Consider the following 13,359-nt stretch of genomic DNA (forward strand, 5'->3'; position numbering starts at 1 on the left):
GCCCGTATGCACGTTGCCATATACCACTAGCATTCTATCTTTAAACCTTAATCTTTTTATATATATTCACCTCATGCATGCCCAGTATTGAACTATGGTAGCTATTAATGTATGGAATCAAAAGGGTTTTAATGAAATATGCAGCAGGTCTCCAATCGTTTTATTTTCTGCATTTTTCGGTCCAGAAAGTATTTTATTATGCAAAAGGGGAAATAAAAAAAAAGGAAATTAGAGTTTATAGTACTAATTTCGTGCGAATACTATAGTCCTTTGCCTATTTCTTTAGTCTCCTTGGATATCAATACCGTGGTGTCGTCATTAAAAGTAAAAAAGTGGCTTATTTTTCACTAAGATAAATATCGAATACTTGTCACTCAAGGAACATTCCGTTATTTCAAATCTATTGGAAAATAATTATAAAGGATTTAACATTTTATTTTAATCAATATGTATAGAAAGGAAAGATATATATAATAAGATTATGGTATAAAGATAAAATACTAGTGGTAAATGGCAATGTGGATATGGGCGTTGGTAATGACGTCATTGACAGCCAATCATAGGACGGCAAATTTCCCGCCTAAGCTTGATGTACCTTGTGGAGCTCCTAGAGTTTATGCGTTGCTGTTTGTTGATTTTTCAAATGTCTGTTATATCTGGAGATTCTCCAGATATAAACATGTCTTGGTCATGATATTTAAATGAATGTTTTGAAAAGAAACTATTAAAAAAAATTAAAATAGAGAAAATATATTTGCAAAATATACAAGTGATAAAGGAGGATTAGGTTCATTTATTTAGTATGTGTTTAATTGAGATGGAGGGAGAATGAAAGGGATATATAGAGATGGAAAATTAGAAGATTGATGTGAAAAGTATTTTGACCAAAAAGCTCCTAATTTCCCCACACTTCCTATATGATTGACCAGAAGGGGTTAATTTTCCCACAAGTTCCAATTTGGAACAAAAAGGTGAAATTGGATGCTTTAAGAGATTTTCATAAATTTATTTTTGGTAATATTTCTTAAATGGCCAAGAGGATGGAATTTCTGAATTCAAAGCTTAATATCCATTTTTATATTGTTTTTGTTTACCATATCCGATGATTGTATGAATCATAGTTATGAATGAAACTTAGGTAGTGATGCAGTTGCCAGGTGTCACATTGGTAACAATAACCGATGTATCCATCGACAAATATATTCACCTCATGCATGCCTAGTATTAATGCAAGGAATGAATAGGGTTGTAATGAAATATGCAACAGGTCTCCAATCGTTTTATTTTCTGCAAAGTCTTTTTCCTTTCTTATGCAGACGCTTCATCCCTCCATTGGGGCCATTTTAGCGAACTCGAATCCTTACGAAAATGATGGCTTTCTTTCCTTAATTGCGATTCACATTTTTCAATAATGTTTTGAAAAGACATATAATCTGAAAAAAAAGGAATAAAAAAAGGAAATTAAATATTAATAGTAATAAGTACATCAAAACACATTGTAGTCTTTTTCCTGTTTCCCTATACGCTGTTTATGGCATTAAAAAATACAAATGTTGCTACTCTTTCATGAAGAACAATTTTGAATAATTGTCACTTCAGGAACATTCTGTGATATCAATTTTATTGGAAAAAATTTTAAATAGAAATTGAAGCTTTATTTTAATAAACATCTCTAAAAAGAATATGTATGTATATATATATATATATATATATATATATATATATATATATATATAATAATGCTTAAATAAGCGAATACCACAGGATAATGATAGACAGAAATCCAAGCGCTTTCGTCTTTACTAAAACATTATCAAGGAACGAATGATATATAGTTGGAAAGAATTTTAAAGCTTTTTAACATAAATGTTGTTTTCATTAATATTAATGTCAAGAGTTTAGTAAAAAAAAAATTCCTAAAGATCTTCCCGGCTGCAAATAAGAAATTACTTGCAAGAAGTGTGATGAAGTCTATTACGGACAAGCCGGTAAATCTCTTTCTCAATGACTTATACAGCACCAATATTCTGAGAACTGGACAAATATCGAATGCATTCGTACATATGAGAGATTTAGATCATCCTATTGACTGGAGTCAAGCAAGAGCCTTAATCCCATGACACAGTTAAAAGGAATATCACTGAATCTTGTTTCATCAAGTCAAATAATGGAAATGTTCTAAATTTAAGTCTTGGTTTATTTAAACTCGATGCCTCCATAATGAAAAAATTAATATATTCAGTTTTTGCATGTTTTGGACTATATGGATACGTTGTAGTTTCTGTTAGGGTTAAATCTATGTTTAAGTTTGTGACCGTGTGATATCCGATAATCCTGGATTATCTCTTTGATTATTACCCTTTTGACAACTAACCATCTGGTATTCTTGATCTTTGTTAACTTTTCTTTCCAACTGTATTTCATTCGTCCCTTGACAATGTCTTAGTAAAGACGAAAGCACTTGGATTTCTGCCTATCATTTTCCTGTGGTATTCGCTATATATATATATATTATATATATATATATATATATATATATATATATATATATATATATATTATATATATATATAACGTAGTTACATGTCATAAATATGAAATTTAAAAAAGTAGAACAGAATATATGTTCCCCACATTTATTAATGGGGACTGTTTAAGGAGTGGACACTGAAATTAAAGGTTAAGTATTTATTTACTTTTGGAAGAGGACCTAAACCAATTTGTGTGCTTGTGGTGTCATTCTAACAATATCTTCAGTTGTTGTATGACTGTCTTATGTGTTCATATAAATAATACTATTCTCATTTACAAGGTGGTCTTAAAGTACTTAAATTCACGACCCTTTCCAAGTTGAGTATATCTACTCTTAATGTAAGATAATGTCCTTAGTTACCGACTTGATAAGAATTCTTGGCCATGTGCTGGAAAACTTTATAGGCACACGTCTGGAGGTGAGGCTCAGTTTGTCACATGTGCTCCTTTGAATCTGCAAACACGAGTCAAGCGTTTTAATCAAAACTCGGGCAACTTTTATGTTGGTGTAAAGAACTGGTTGCTTTGACATATGCAAAAGTTGGGGATTTTTATTATAAGCCGCTGAGTGATGGAGAGAAGCGCAATACTACTTGATTTTGTCTGTTTATTTTCCTTTCCATTTAAAAGTAGAAATGAAATAATCAAACCTTTGATTTTGAACGATTAGCTGGAATCGATTTATTTAGGCCAGAAAATACCACAGCCCCACAAAGAACTAACTAAGTTTTTCCTGACTTATAAAATCTTCTCTTTTTGTATAACACCATAAAGAATAACTTGTTTCTGTTCTATAAAGGTGCTGAATTTTTCAAATATGAGACGATAAATGCTGTCAACATTATCGCTGTTATTTCCAAATCTCGTAGTTAAACGGTAAAATTGCTCCTATTAAACCAAAATAGCATTCATTCTTTTTCAGGAATTCTTGAAGATTGCGTTTTCCTCTTCTCTGGGTTACTATGTCTACTATATCCACCTAGTGTTTGTTACCTGTCGCTTCTCACCTGTACATCACCTTTAGTCAAGCCCCCACAAGGAGGCTGGTAATCTTCCGACCACAAGTGCAGGATGTCGACTTTAAGTGCAGGCCTAATTGCCCAAGCTCTCACTCAAGTGTAATGGGATATTAGGACGCACCTGATATCTCTTAGTAAGACCAACCCATTGATGTGAGAATCCTTTGCCGACGTCCTATTTTAAGGAAATATTTATTTATCTAGTTATTTATCCATATATTTACCATACCTTATCCAAGTTAAGAAAAGGAAAGATGTATCTTCGAAGTGATTTACTGTAATTGGATCAACTATATTCTTCAAAGTTAAAAACCCCTTTCTAAATCTATAACAGTTTGGTGTTACTTCAAGTTTCTGCTCTCCTTATTCTAAAAGTAAGATGGGTAAAACTGGTGAGATAAACAAGAGGTCTTGCGCGTTAATTTTATTATTGGGGAGGTGGGAGCGGGGGCTGGGGGGAGAGCGGGGGTATGGTGGTTTGGGATTATGTGAGGGTGTTGGGGTAGGTGGGGGAGAGGATTTTTATTCCTCTGAAAAACTCCTCTCGCTTGAGTGCTTTCAGGGTTAACAACGCCCTCTCTTTATACGAAGACATCTAAGTGTATTTCTTCTCTCTCTCTCTCTCTCTCTTTCACTTTGTTCAGAATATTCCAAGGCTAAGGGTGAAAACTCTAGAAGTCTGGGAATCGGGTTTTCATCAGAATTAAATAAAAATAAGAGCGCTATACTCTTAGTTCTTCATATTATACTCTGGTATTGTTATACGTAGAAGGAAACCACAGGTAAATGCAAAGTGAGTAGTCATAAATGATATACTGATTTACAGTCATTGATGAGAGGAGTTTTCATGTAATCTATTGTTTCCCTAACAGAGATTATACTAATATATACATACACACCACACACACACACACACACACACACACACACACATATATATATATATATATATATATATATATATATATATATACTATAATTATATATATATATATATATATATATATATATATATATATATATATATATATATATATATGTATGTATGTATGTATGTATGTATGTAGTATGTATGTATGTATCGTATATGCGTGCGAAAAAAGGCTATGTGTAGAATATGTTTGTGTTGGCACTGAATGGCAACACTTACGCGGCAAGTCACTGCCCACTCACTACTTAAGCGACGCTGCAGGACTTCCGTTTCGTGAACAACTGCCATCAACCTCTAATGAAACCACTACGTAATAGCCCACTGCTCAATGTTTACGGCCTTGTGTCGCCGATATTTCACCGTTTGCTGCCGAGCAATCAGTCTTTATGGAAGCCCCATCATCCGTTTTCTCCTAATAGCGTGATTTCGCTCCCCCAAAAATCGTTCTCATCCTGGACTCAAATTCCTTCTGGAGAGATCGCCAGCATGATAGTCCTTGACAGGTGCCCTTTGGCCAAATCTTTGGGGCATATCACCTTCGTGGTACTCTTACGGAATAGTAAAGTCGTACTTTCAGAAATATTACCGCAATGTCGTATCAAGACTTTACAGCACGACCCTTCCAAAGCTCTGTCCGGTGACCTTCGACTTACGCGGTTCCCGTTCTAAACCATTTGGTGCATCGTTTGCCGCTTGAAGTGGAACGGTAGTGTTTATTTTACGCCTTCAGTTAAAAGTTCCTTGGGAAGGTTCCTTGTTTCTAAAGATTATTTATTTCTCTCTTCATGATGAATACCGACTTTATGTCCATTACCTTGTTTACTTAACCCTCTCAGGTCTTAGGGCTTCTGGGAGATGCCCGCCACAAAACCGTGCACATCTTTTTAATAACTTGATATAGTGTCATCTAATCTTATCCAATCCATAGCCTGCTTTCTCTATTTGACCTCTATAAAATAAAGAAAAGTGTTCTGCCTACCATACATCTAGAATATACACCAAAAATAATATTCAAAACTACGCCAAAAATCATTTCAACGGCGTGTTTCCCATATGGGAGTCGCTTCTCGCTAGTTGCTGGCTTTTTTTGTCACTCATGTTTGTAACGCTGTAACCAAACCGCCCTACTTCCCCAGATATGATCAAGAAGTAATTGGCGTTCTTCCCTCAGATCCGATATCTCATTTTCTGTCCCTTGAAGAAAAAAATGTCCACGTATTCCACATTTATGGAAATAAAGTCAGTCATCTCACGATAAGCTAGCTGCATTCAATTACGTATCAAAACACCCAAATTCCATGTGGCATTATAAAGGTTGTTTCTGACCACAACCAGTTCCCCATTCCCTGGACACATGCTGCCATTTTCCTCGTAGTCTTGAGTCCTCTGCACTCTACGTTGCTATCGACAATTCATAAACCGCGAAATATTTATTTGCATGTTTCTTCATTTCGATATGTTCAACACAAATTATTAACATATATATAATATATATATATATATATATATATATATATATATATATCATATATATATATATATATATATATATATATATGTATATATATAATATTTATATATATAATATATATATATATATATATATATATATATATATATATATATATATATATATATATATATATATATATATATATATTCAAGTAATCAAAGTCCACAATTATGTAAAATGTGTATTAAAAATACATAAAAGACGGGAGCTTTCGTCTACTTGATCAGTAGACCTCATCAGTACGGCTGATGAGGTCTACTGATCAAGTAGACGAAAGCTCCCGTCTTTTATGTATTTTTAATACACATTTTACATAATTGTGGACTTTGATTACTTGAAGATTTCCAGTCACGTTTATGGTGATTTTTGAGATATATATATATATATATATATATATTTATATATATATCATATATATATATATATATATATGTATGTATGTGCATGTTCTCTTGCGTATGTAAGGTGGGTGAGTGAATGTGTGGGGGTGTGTAGGTATCTTTAGCCATAAAGACTGTGTGAAATGGATTGCATGCAGCAATTGATTAGAAAGCTTTTGAGCGTTACATTGTGATGAGTCAATAATATTACCAGACGATTATGTGACGTTTTACGTTGTATACACGAGGTCAAGGTTGCTGCCAAAATAATCCTCACCCAAATATTTCAGCAGATATCAATCAATCAGACTCATGAGAACAAGAAACATTATGTAAAGCTAATGTAATAATGTAGTTACACTAGGTAATAATATGTCAATATAATGTACATAACTAGCCACTCCCTAAGTAACTAAGCATCGTAAATATCAATAATAAACCCGAATTACCCCAACCACATTCCCATCCTCTTAGAGCAATAAATGGGAAACTGGATATTATTGTAATTTAGTTCTTGCTTGACCAAGAATGTGACACAGGAGAAGCGGACCGTAGCAAGTCGAATAAATGGAAAACATACCCCAATTGTGTGTCCTTATCTAGTATATATATATATATATATATATATATATATATATATATATATACACTGTATATAGCAAATTTTATTACCTTAGTAATATTTTTATATACTGAAAGGTCCTTCAGTAAATTCCCTTAGACGAAATTTTATAGGTCCTTCTGTATTCACTTACACCGTTCAGTTAGTTATACTAAACTGAACTACCGACTCATGACTTCCTGTTCGCCACCTTTTGTTTTGTACCGTATCTGTGATAAGTAGCAATTTGTCTTTTCTAACTGGGCTATGGTAGTATTATCATTTGTTACTGAAGTAATTATAGTTGCCCCAAGTGTAAATTGTCGTTGTAAAAGTTGGGACATAAATAATACACCGCCTCTTTTAAGAAGTGCAATACATGGGCCTCCTTTGGCATTCTTGTCAAACTATACTGTTATGTCAAAATATTACCAGTCACACTGAAAACGCTTCCCTTATGAATGAAAGATCGTTATAACATTCATCTATGGAGACTCCACTATGTAAGCGGATTGTACTGATTAGCATTATGCTTAATATTATTAGCTGGGCTAACAAAAATACAGGACATCGTATATCAAGTAAAAAAAAGAGTATTAACTCCATAGTACTCCAAAGCGGAAGTAATTTGTAAGCGATAATTCGTCTAATCCACTTATGTCTTACTAAATAGATGTGTAGCTGTGTACCACTGAAGAAAATGGTTTCAACAGCGCATCCATCACATTCTATCCTCTTCAGAGCCTTCCTGTCTTCAATGGTGTGTGTGTGCGTGTGTATAAATAAATATATATATATATATATATATATATTCTATTTATCAAATTATTTGTATATATATATATATATATATATATATATATATATATATAAATTTGTGTGTGTATAAATTACGGTTACTCCTCACAGTAGTTACAATTAGTGGAGAGAGACAGAGAGGTATTCAGAACCTATAAGAAAAGATCTTATTAGTTAAAAGAATCATTCTTTCCCTTGTTTACCAATACACCAAAGACAAATAAAAAAACTCTCATTATCATACTTTTACACTTTCAGTATACAGAAAGTGACAGTCACTTACCTGTTCCAGAAGAATATGCGAGGAAATGCATTCTTGCCAATAAGACTTTTCTTGTTGAAAGTACAATTGCTGAATATTCTACAAACCATTATTTTAAACTGTCTAGTTCTCATCGTTTAAAATATCCTCTGGTATAGCATGCATGGTCACTCCTGTAGAAAATAAGTAATCACATACATGGTACCTCTACTGAAGCGGTCTAGAAAGAATCTACACCAGGTAATTTAAAAAAAATCACTTTAGATTTCTTGAAATATGGAAAAAATCTGTAATATAATTTTGCATCTGTCACTGAGGCAATGATCATTATTTTACATGGAGCACTGAAATGAGGTGGGAAATAGTTCTTTTTTAAAGAGCAAAACATACACTTGTTTTACTAGTTCTATTGTATCTAACAAAAAGAGAATTGTTTCTACGTTCAACGTTCAATGACTAAGAAATAAACACTAAAAATGAGTCGTTCTGTTTTTTTTTAATAAAAACCGATCACATGTATACTTCCTGCCTTCGTGCCATTGTTTTCATATCCAAGTGCAAGAGGCAATAACAAATATAGAATTATTAAACCAACACCAGCTTGTATTTTTCCCAATTGCACCGACTTGATCTGCCTTAGTCTAACGAGAGGATTAAAAAAAGGTCAAAGATCAAACGGACTTTATTTTTATCACTCTTTTCTCAACAGCATATAATTAAGCGTTTTCTTGTTTTTATCCCAAAACCCACATGTCAATATACACTCTGAACGTCTAACTGTAACATGAAGCTTCTGGGGCCCCTATAGGTATATAAGTATATAGATATATTTATAGGTATATAATATATCTTTCTCGGTGTATACATCTCGATTGCTTCTACTCATACAAAAATTGTTGGTGGTTTTCTGGAACAAGTCTCTTTATTCGCTTATTTGGAACCAAACTACAATTCTTACGTAATCTAACTCTCTTACTTATGGAATGTTTTCCCTAATGTTAATGACTTTTATATTTTTTTTTATAAAACGGCTGTTCCCCTGGACGTTCGGTTGGATATTCTTCGTTCCCAGCCCATCTGGCGGCGGTAAGGAATTACAAGCGAAGTGTTGACGTATCGTAATTGGTCATATTCAATATATCTCTGATTCAAAAAGATGCATGAGAGCTTGTCTCGAAGTGAGGAGGGAAAGGTATTTTAGCAAATGATCAATGTAAATCATATTTTGACTTTACTTTTTGGATTATGTGAATGAAACACAGACCGAGAGAATTTTGATTGTACTAAGAAAGAGAAAGGTATCAAGTTCCTCCCCTTGCAACAATCCGCAACCAACCTCTCAGAAAGGGCTCATGTTTCCGCTAGGGGGCCACCTGGCAGTGCACGATTAGCTCACCATCAACTGCGAAAGCAGAAGAGGCTTCCGCGACACGGCACGTTCAAGGTGAGCCAGGTAGGCTGGGCTCCGGGGTCACAGCCAATTAAAGTAAGGGATTTGGAGAGGGTTACAGGCAGTGTACTTTATGGAGTGGATTGGATGAGAGAGGGCGTCGACAGCCATGCCAGGAGGAAGCAAAGAATCCGGGGATTGCTCTGCAGTCATAAGATATCGTCAACTCATTTACGATATGGAGGACTTTTGGGTGATTTTGATTTGGGTCATGAAGAGGCTACAAGACTACAATTAACGATGTGATTTGATTAGAAAAGTATAAGATTAGTTAATCTTTAGTGACATTATAAAATAGTCATCTTAAGCCTCGCTATAACACAAGCTACAGGTACAACGCCAGGGCGAGTCCTTCGACCCTTAATGACTATGGGTGAGAAAGTTCTGATTGAAACGTTCGACGAAAAAAACAATAAAGTGAGAAAAAAACTTACTGTAATAAGAGTGGGTGTGGTGGTAGTAGCAGGATAATATACTTTAGAAATTAAAAAAACAAGAGGTAGGGATGAGAGAGATATGAGAAAATGAAGGTAATACATACATACATACATATTATATATATATATATATATATATATATATTAAATATATAATATATATATATATATATATATATAGAGGAGAGAGAGAGACGAGAGAGAGAGAGGAGAGAGAGAGAGAGAGGGATAAAATGTAGGCAATAAAGAGGTCCCAACTAAGAAAAAAAGAACTGGAGTGACTAGATGACCTCCTAGCATGTCGTCGAAGCATCAATTTGTGTCGGTTTTCGAAAAAAGGGTCACAAAAAATCTCACGGTGAAATACTGACCAAAAGAGAGTTTCTTTTTTTTTTCCTTTTTTGTTTTTTTGTTTTTGTTTTGATTGGTGGGACTAACAATGGGTCTCATATGTAAGACAACAAGTTTACGGTGGCTATCCAAGCACCAAAATTATCACAAGTATCGAAAAATAGCCAACGTTGGTACTATCGAAAACATGAAAGATTATTATTATTATTATTATATTTATTATTATTATTATTATTATTATTATTATTATTATTATTATTATTATTATTATTATTATTATTATTATTATTATTATTAATATTATCATTATTAATTGTTTATTTACCTATTGATTTATTCTCTTCGTTATCGGTATAATTAATAGGGTTATTACTATTATTATCAATAATATCATTATTATTTTCAATATCTTTATTGTTAGGACTTTGAGTGAGCGCGTTGTATGAAAATATCTATTTCATGTCTCGTCTAATAGTATAGAATTCTTCTACTACAGATAACTATGATAGATACCTTTATTTACAGAAAAAAAGAGAGAGAGAAAACTACGGTACAGAGATGTGCTCACTATCGCTCCACGTTCATAATCTAAATTACTCTTTTGGTATTGTTGCACTCTTTGCAAAATGGTGGAATACAACCTTACTATCGTTTTCCAGTTTCCAAAAGCATTTACATATGTTTTTCTTACAACTCTGAATGGTAAACGTTTACTAAAGCTCATGGACAAATCTATCCAACCATGAATTTCTAGTTTTTATTTTGTTATCATTTTTCCCCCTTCTACTTTCCATAGTTATATTTTTTAATTATCATGATTTTAAACAGACATTTAAGAACGGTACACATGCACATATTAGGATCACCGGAAAAACGTCGTATTGCTAATGCTACTAGAAAATTTATCAAATCACGAGCGCCCATTGTAAAATATGGCGATGTATTCAATACAAAGATGACGGTGTGCCGAAACCAGAGAGAGAGAGAGAGAGAGAGAGAGAGAGAGAGAGAGAGAGAGAGAGAGAACAGGTGATCTTTAGTTAATCATCAACAAAAGTCACGTAGTATCTTAACTGATGGGACACTGAAAGAATAAGCCGAGATTTTTTGTGGTAGGGATCTGATGAATTTGTGAACAAGTCGCTTTGTTTTTTTTTAAAGAAAAAGCAAAGCATATGAAACGACGATGAATTCGCACGGAATTGAAGGGAAATGCTGCTTTTCTCATCTACAGAATTGTTTCCCCTCCTCCTATGGTACTTTATGACTGAATGCTTCAATGATTTTAAGATTAAAAGAGCAAGGAAAGCTATGGTTTTAAGAATAGAAGCACAAAGGAAAGTATGATTTACTGAATAAAAGGAATAAAAGCTGACAGGAAACAATGATTTCAAGTATTAATGCATAGAGGAAACTATGCTTTTAAGAACAGAAGCCAAAGGAAAACTATGATTTTAAGAATACGAGCATAAGAATAAAAGAACAAGCAAACAATCTCGCCGTAAAAACTAAAAAAAAAAAAAAAAAAAAAGAAATGGAGGAAAAAGCACTAGAACTATATACGATAACGATAGAAGAATGTAATTATTACAAATTGTCATAATATGATAAAATTACCTTTTTTTCGAGAAAGAAAATAAAATGGAGAAAATTAAACCAGTGGTGAAAGCGCCCCTCGGTAACAACATCAACACTAACAACAACTACAACAACAACAACAACAACAACAATAATAATATTAATAATAATAATAATGATAATAATAATAATAATAATAATAATAACTTTTTGCCCTCTTCGATTCATATTAAAAACTGTAAGAGATCGAACAGAAATGAAAAAACGAGAATAAGTTAGGTGATATATGTTATGATTGATATAAACGAATATAAAAGATGTTATAGAAATGAGGGCGCATGTGTGTGTATATATATATATATATATATATATATATATATATATATATATATATATATATATATATATAATGTATATTCTCAAATGTGGAAAATAAATCGGCGAATTACTTAAGATGACATAACAACGTTAACATTTCGAGGATGAATGAAAAGCGGTAATGTATGATTGATGTACGATTCTTATGATGATGGGCAAAAGGTGAACGTGATGATGCCGATGAATATGATGAGAACTGATGATTATCGAGTATAAAACTGACCCATACCGACTTCTTTCCTCTTTGACGATGAGAGGGGGGAGAGGGAGGCTGGTATGATGCTCATGACACCAGCATCCATTTTGAGTAGATGAATACCATGAGATGGGGGCTATATGCATGAAAGAAGTCTAATGGATGAGCTGCAGAGGGACTTCACAGGTGAAGCATGGGAGGTTGGGGGGGAGGGGTGGTTGTGATGCATGGGCGGAGGGGTAGTTAATGGCCATGAGGGGTAGGGGGTTGGGAGAAGGTAGAATGTATGAAATGGATGAGACCAGGTGAGAAATTAACATCGGAATGATCTCGGCGAATAGAGGAGAGAAAATCATGTCAGCAGGAGATGTTGATGACGTGAACAGAAATATGAGAGAGATTATCGTTAGTCATTGCTAGAGTTGCTTTGTATAAAGATACACTCGAAATGAAAATAATGTCTTCTGGTTTCTTACACAACAACTGCTTGTAAAGCATACCGTTTAATATTAGGTGTGACGGGGGATCCATACACGAATGATACTTGTATAGTACATATACACATATTTTTTTTTCGAAATCCAGCTGTAATGAAAATTTTAGATTATGTTTGTTAACAGTCTATACTTTCACATGATGAAAAATATGTCTATAGATTTTTCTTTCCTTATCATGAAAGAAAAGCGAAGAAAAATAATTTTGAGGAGTGCACGTCCTGGAGATGTGGGTAACGATCCTTAAAATTAATGTAAATGCACAGAGTCCGTTGAAAATGTCAAAGACGAAAAGAAACAAAATCAGTAAAAATATTAGAAACCGTTAGTGAACATAGCAAGATTCGCATAGACGCCATTCATGGGGAGGTATTTCGACAACATAACCGGTAGATGGAAGTAGAGGAACTTTTCTTCTTTCTGACGTCATTGGAAAAGA

At 33.5% G+C, this 13,359-nt stretch overlaps 1 protein-coding gene across 1 annotated transcript in view; it reads right to left on the reverse strand.

Annotated features, from left to right (window-relative positions):
* Nucleotides 1–10,138: 10,138 nt before the first annotated feature.
* The window catches only part of LOC135206695 (uncharacterized), a 197,476-nt gene continuing 194,255 nt past the window's right edge, over nucleotides 10,139–13,359 (reverse strand). Inside the window, 1 exon segment of the mRNA XM_064238117.1 lies at nucleotides 10,139–13,359. This exon segment is cut by the window's right edge and continues 593 nt beyond it. The gene's annotated coding sequence lies outside the window, so the exon portion shown is untranslated.

This window comes from Macrobrachium nipponense, chromosome 31 (genome assembly GCF_015104395.2).
Source record: "Macrobrachium nipponense isolate FS-2020 chromosome 31, ASM1510439v2, whole genome shotgun sequence".
NCBI lineage: Eukaryota > Metazoa > Arthropoda > Malacostraca > Decapoda > Palaemonidae > Macrobrachium > Macrobrachium nipponense.